Genomic DNA, 7,171 nt, shown 5'->3' with positions numbered 1-7,171 from the left:
CATGTTTTGGAATTGTTAGGGGCCGTGTTCATACTAGTGTCGGTGAAGGTTGGTTTTGAACTCGGAACATGCATGTTTTGGAATCGGTAGGTGTAGAGTTCATACTAGTGTCGGTGAAGGTTGGTTTTGAACTCGGAACATGCATGTTTTGGAATCGGTAGGTGTAGAGTCCATACTAGGGTCAGGGGAGTTTTTGTTAACACCGAGGTAGGTTGCAAAGTTGGTACATGCATGTTTAGGAATTGTTGGCAGACGAGTTCATACTAGGGTCTGGGAATTTTGTTAGCACTGAGGCAGGTTGGAAAGTTGGTACATGCATGATTGGGAATTGTTGGTAGCCGAGTTCATACTAGTGTCGGTGAAGGTTGGTTTTGAACTCGAAACATGCATGTTTTGGAATTGTTGGTAGCCGAGTTCATACTAGTGTCGGTGAAGGTTGGTTTTGAACTCGGAACATGCATGTTTTGGACTCGGTAGGTATAGAGTCCATACTAGGGTCGGTGAAGTTTTCACCGAGGGTGGTTTCAAAGTTAGTACAGGCATGTTTTGGAAGTGTTAGGGACCGAGTCTATACTATGGTGGGATGGTTTTTGTTTTCACCGAGGCCGGTTTCAAAGTTGTTACAGGCATGTTTTGGAATCGATTGGTGTAGAGTTTAAACTAGCGTCGGGGGGAGTATGGGTTTCACCGATGCGTGTTTCAAAGTTGGTACAGGGATGTTTTGGAAGTGTTAGAGGCCGAGCCTATACTAGAGTGGGAAGGATTTTGTTTTCACCGAGGCAGGTTTCAAACGAGGACCATCCCTGTTTCGGAGTTGGTCGGGGTAGAGTTTACACTAGAGTGGGACGGTCTTTTTGTTTTCAACAAGACAGGTTTCAAAATTGGTACATGGATGTTTGGTACAGGACTGTTTTGGAATCGGTGAGGCAAAGTTAAACTAGGGTCAGGGGAGTTTTCAACGAGGCTGGTTTCGAAATTGGGGCATGGATGTTTCGGAGTTGGATGGGAACGTTGTCACTTGTGACAGTAAACGAAGGGGGATAAATGTTTGTCTGTTACTTTGTCTGTCCAAGGGAATAGTGTGGGTAGTGGTATGGTGTGTTTATCAAGCGGGTGTTTAGGGATAGGGCGAGGGCGGCGAACAAAGTTGTCGATGTAGGTAGGGTGCAAGAGATATTCAACGAGGAGTGGCGTCTACAAGTTACATAGCCCAGTCTGTTGGAGTAGTGTCTAGGGGTTGTGATATTAGTTGAATAAATATTTGTCTTTAGGATTGTCATACAGCCTTTGTCTCTTAAATGGAATAGAATGGGTAGTGGTACGGTCTGTGTATCTAGCGGTTGGTATTGAGGTTAGTGTGATGACGCAAGGTTGGATGGGAGAAGGGGAAAGGGGTTGCGGACAAAGGGAAGGGGAAGGGCGAATAGTGATAAAAATAACTCACCCAGCCCATTAATCAATAAAAATTATTGATTTGTACTTTAGAGTGATTAGATTGAATGATATGTATGCTAATGTCATATGATATTTAGTTTTTACGTCATTATTTTGGTGAACTTTAAATGTAGACATTTTAAACGGTGTGTCATTTGACACGACGTTGTTGTTTTTTAAAACTTGAAGTTTATAATCTTAAGCAAATTTTTACTAAGGTGATCAAAAATTAAGATGACAATGTAAGGTATAGAAAAAGAAAAATACATTGAGTGGTAAAAATAAAAACTTGTCATTAGACGTAGTGTATTATGTATAAGTAAACTTTCTTAAAAATTAACGAAGTTCAAGTCAAAAAGAAGTTTGATGAAAACTGTAATACTAAAGCGAACATGGGAAGGTAATCTGCTGCAAGACTAAGATATATATTCGTCTTCCTTCTAGGTTCATTGCCTTTTTTGGTTGAGGTTAAACATCGCCATGTTTTCAAATATCGCGATGTACGTTACGTTCTCTCCCCTCTTACCTAGTAATCGCTTCCTCTACCCATTGTTTACAACACGCTTACAAAGAAAAAATATCCCACCCCTCTACTTGAGACATAAAATAAAAAAGTGTATTGTGCCTTGTCGTCACAGGAAACAAAAACGGTGGCGTCTAATGTTGTTAACCCTTGTCTTCCTAAATTATTTTTTAACTTGTTAAAGAAATTGACTGTTTAGTTAAAGATTCTGACGCGAATTTTTTCACAAGGGACGATACTCGTGGCTGTAAACAAGGCTGTTCTAATTTTAGAACAGTTGTCTTTCCTCTCGTTTCTCTATTAGGGAAGACACGCGACACGAGTTTTAAAATGTAAACAAGCGTGCACGAGGTGCACTTAAAATAAACCCCGCTGCGAAAATGACAACGGCATGGTGACACTTGTTGGAAAACACGCTTTCATATAAATAAAATAAGGATCGCTTTTGTTGTCACCATGATAATGTATACCTATAAGTTCTCTCCGCCTTTATCGACCTAGTATGAATTTCGCGCGCGCGCGCGTAAGTGTGTGTGTGTGTGTGTGTACGTATATCTCAAAAAAAAAAAAAACAAAAAAAAAAACGTATCATGTCAACACCTGGGCAACAAATCATAATCAAAAAGGCCTAATTCATTACAGATCTATAGGAAATCCATCTTTACATGTGGTTACGTTAGGTGGAGTAAACTCGTTTGAATAAAAAAAAAAATGTATTTAAATATATAGAGTTATAGAACCTTAACCCCGCATACCTACGTACCAACGCAGCAAGTCGCCCTGTCGCCCATTAAAAAACACGAACCTATCGAGACTTCGTTTCGTCTCAAACCTGACTTAACGGTGGTTGAAAGAAAATTCCAACCCTTAAATATATTTTGTTTTTGCTGACCCTCGCTATAATCGAATAGTTACAACAAGGTAGTAAAAAAGCCCGTTTGTTCAGCCTAATTACAGCACCAGCTGTTGCCAGCGAACCCGGCATAAATCCACGATGCATGACCAACTTTAATTAGGTGTGATGGGCCTGTAGCTGCGATCAATATAAAACCCATAAATCTACGGGCGGGGAGGTTCACGGGCGGATCGATAAGTAACAGCTGTAGGACGGCTGGTTAAAGGCTGGTATACAAAGACTGTTCTAGTACATGATAGTGTTAGTCTTTTATTTAAAACATACATACAAACAAATAAACAAACCAACAAATTAAACAACAAAGAAAAGAAATATAGCAAAGTAATTAAATTAAACAAAGTAATTAAAATCAAAGAAATAAAATGAATTTCAAACTAATAATCTAATTAAAATAATTAAACTAATTATAAAATAAAATTTAAAATAAACAAAATAATCCATTTACGTAACTCTTGAATAAAAATTACACAAAATAAACAAAGTAATTAAATTCAAACTAATTATAAAACAAAATAAAATTAAAAATAAACAAAATAAAAATACAAACAAAGTAATTAAATTAAACAACAAGTAAACAAACAAATTAAACAATTAAAAAGTAAACAAATAATCGTGTGTGTGTGTGTATATACGTGTAGCATACGCGTACTAGAAAACCAACAAGGTAATGTCCGGTTTCTCAACCTAATTACACCACCAGCTGTCGCACAACAGCTGTTGCATAATGACCTACGTACTTCACGGAGAGGCACTTAATGTACGTCGTAAATTACCATGACCTTTCAAACCGAGCGGGGGAAACTCGGTGAAGCATAACAAAAATTTAATTAGGTGGGACATCATGCTGTGATGGCCCTGTGGGTGCGATCAATACATTCCCATTAAAACGGGCAGCGCCGAGAAAACTTCTCGGGCGGTCGATACGTAACAGGTGTTACATGTCTGGTTAATGGATGTTATTCACAAAGTACACGCTAACGCACCCCTACCCTCAAACCCCATCATTACTCCCCCTCTCATCCACCAACACCCCTATCCGTTTAAAATCAAATAAACAGTGTCTTTTATTTTAAATACCATACATCAAAGAAAAGAAATATATCAAATAAATAAATAAACAAAAGTAATTAAAATCAAATTACGTAACTAGTTAATAATAATTTAACTAATTATAAAATAAAATAAAATTAAAAATAAACAAAATAAAAATAATTAAAAAGTAAACAAATAATCAAATTACGTAACTCGTTAATAAAAATTACACAATATAAACAAAGTAATTAAATTAAACAACAAGTAAACAAACAAATTAAACAATCAAAGTAATTAAATTACGTAACTCGATAATAAAAATTAATTAAAAATTTAAAAACTCATTAAAACTCATTAAAAAACGCATTAAAATTACGTAACTAGGTCAAAAAATTAATTAAAATTTAAAAATTAAATTCAAACTAATTAAAAACTCATTAAAATTACGTAACTAGGTCAATGATTACGTCACAAGGTCAATGATTACGTCACAAGGTCACAAAAATGTGACCCACCCTTCACTCCTCCGCCACCCTAGGGTGGGGAGTATTTTACTATATGTCATTGTACATCCACCCTTCGCTCCTCACCCAGCCTCTGCGCCAGGCTGGGAGTATTTTACTATATCTCATTGTACCTACGGCTCCTGCGCCAACCCCAGTTGGCGTAGTATTTTACTATATCTCGTTGTCCCTTCACCCTTCGCTCCTCACCCTGCGATGCGCCAGGCTGGGAGTATTTTACTATATGTCATTGTCCCTTCACCCTTCGCTCCTCCCGAGTATTTTACTATATGTCATTGCTCCTCACCCTGCGCTCCTCCGCCAAAAAAGCGACCCAAAAGGGACCTAATATACTACTCACGCTTTATTTATATTTATGGAAAGAAAAGTTCTAAAGTTTAATTTTCTCTAGTTGTAACTGTAAGCAGCTTCATGAATGAGTGAGATCGGGTTTCTTTAGTTGTAAGCAGCTTCATGAATGAGTGAGATCGGGTTTCTCTAGTTGTAAGCAGCTTCATGAATGAGTGAGATCGGGTTTCTCTAGTTGTAAGCAGCTTCATGAATGAGTGAGATCGGGTTTCTCTAGTTGTACGCAGCTTAATGAATGAGTGAGATCGGGTTTCTCTAGTTGTAAGCAGCTTTATGAATGAGTGAGATCGGGTTTCTCTAGTTGTAAGCAGCTTTATGAATGAGTGAGATCGGGTTTCTCTAGTTGTAAGCAGCTTCATGAATGAGTGAGATCGGGTTTCTCTAGTTGTAAGCAGCTTCATGAATGAGTGAGATCGGATTTCTCTAGTTGTAAGCAGCTTCATGAATGAGTGAGATCGGATTTCTCTATTTGTACCAGTTTCATGAATGGGTGAGATCGGGTTTCTCTAGTTGTAAGCAGCTTCATGAATGAGTGAGATCGGGTTTCTCTAGTTGTACGCAGCTTCATGAGTGAGTGAGATCGGGTTTCTCTAGTTGTAAGCAGCTTTATGAATGAGTGAGATCGGGTTTCTCTAGTTGTACGCAGCTTCATGAATGAGTGAGATCGGGTTTCTCTAGTTGTACCCAGCTTCATGAATGAGTGAGATCGGGTTTCTCTAGTTGTAAGCAGCTTCATGAATGAGTGAGATCGGGTTTCTCTAGTTGTAAGCAGCTTCATGAATGAGTGAGATCGGGTTTCTCTAGTTGTAAGCAGCTTCATGAATGAGTGAGATCGGGTTTCTCTAGTTGTAAGCAGCTTCATGAATGAGTGAGATCGGGTTTCTCTAGTTGTAAGCAGCTTCATGAATGAGTGAGATCGGGTTTCTCTAGTTGTACCCAGCTTTATGAATGAGTGAGATCGGGTTTATGAACCTTATTTTTGTTACGTTCATTGCTGGCTTATAGCAGACTTTAAATTGATAAACATGTATATTCAAGTTACTGGATTGATTTGTCTGCATATTATATGCAGATTAAATTCTGTGTGTTTGCTATAAGACAACCACACACATTTTGATGTTACATGATATGTGTGGACATCCAAAAGTACGCTACGCCCGCCCCCCCCCCCTCCTCCACATCCGGTCGACACGCATTCACTAAATTTGAATGTTTGATTCCTGTCCTCCCCCCCCCCCCCCCCGCCACACACCCCACACTTCCTCCGCGGTTCTGAAATTAAAATAACCCCCTACCCCGGTTCTCCGGGGGTAAAGGTGTACTTGCTGAACAACACCACCCCTGGACAGCGCCCAAATTCTCCTGTTCTTTTCGCGCCTTAAATCCAAAACCCAGCTACACCCCTCAACTATTTAATTTTCTTCCCTGATTCAGACAAAGCGAACGTAATAGAAATCAATCATAGACCACCAGACAGGCGTTAGCAGGCTTCAGACAGGATCGATACACTATTTTACCTAATCATTCGAATTATGATCACTAAAACAAAATAAATGGAAGACATCGTCTTAATGGAAATGTTTCGGCAATTTTATTACAAAGGCAAAGACACATTTCGAGATTACATCCAGTGTTACTCAATAACACGACTCTACCTTGTAACCGAAAGCTTGTATGGTTTTACTCACGTTTCCCCATATATCTGTTACTACAGCTGTAGTATAGTTGGTTATTTCCATTGATGGCTTCTGCTTTTATAGATATAGGCCTATATGGTGTGCTGACGTAATTGACCACAAACATGGCTTTACGTTTTTTTACTTTCTCGTATATACGAAGTATAGAGAAAGTCTTGTAATCGTGAAAAAAAAAAAAAAAAATCGAGATTTTTACAAATCTCGACGTTTTACACCTCACTGATACGGAAAAACGTAATTTTGCAATCTTGTCCGTATGTCTGTGTGTCTGTCTGTGTGTCTGTCAGTCTGTCCATGTGTAAACACGATAACTTGAGTACCGTTACAGCTAGGTTGATGAAATTTCATATATAAGTATTTTATCAAAATCGTAGATCCGTATCAACTTTTGAGCGATTTCCGATAACCGGAAGTGGTACTTTTTCTACTTTGAATTTTTCAAAAGCCTATAACTTGAGTACTATTTCAGATAGATAAATGAAATTTCACACGTAAGTAAAAGATCTAATTTTCTATCTTCTGTTAAAATTTGAGTAATTTCCGTTGACTGGAAGTAGTACTTTACGCTACTTCCGATTTCTCAAAAAACTAATGTAAATTTTAAAAGTACTAATAATATTGCGCACTATTATGCGCTTTTTTATTTGGCGTTCACTTGGTGTGCAATTAATTTGTCTACGAGATTTTATTCTATTTT

This window comes from Physella acuta, unplaced genomic scaffold (genome assembly GCF_028476545.2).
Source record: "Physella acuta isolate Inbredline_101_S28 unplaced genomic scaffold, ASM2847654v3 ptg000944l, whole genome shotgun sequence".
Classification (NCBI taxonomy): Eukaryota; Metazoa; Mollusca; class Gastropoda; family Physidae; genus Physella; species Physella acuta.
Note: the sequence above shows the minus strand (reverse complement) of the source record.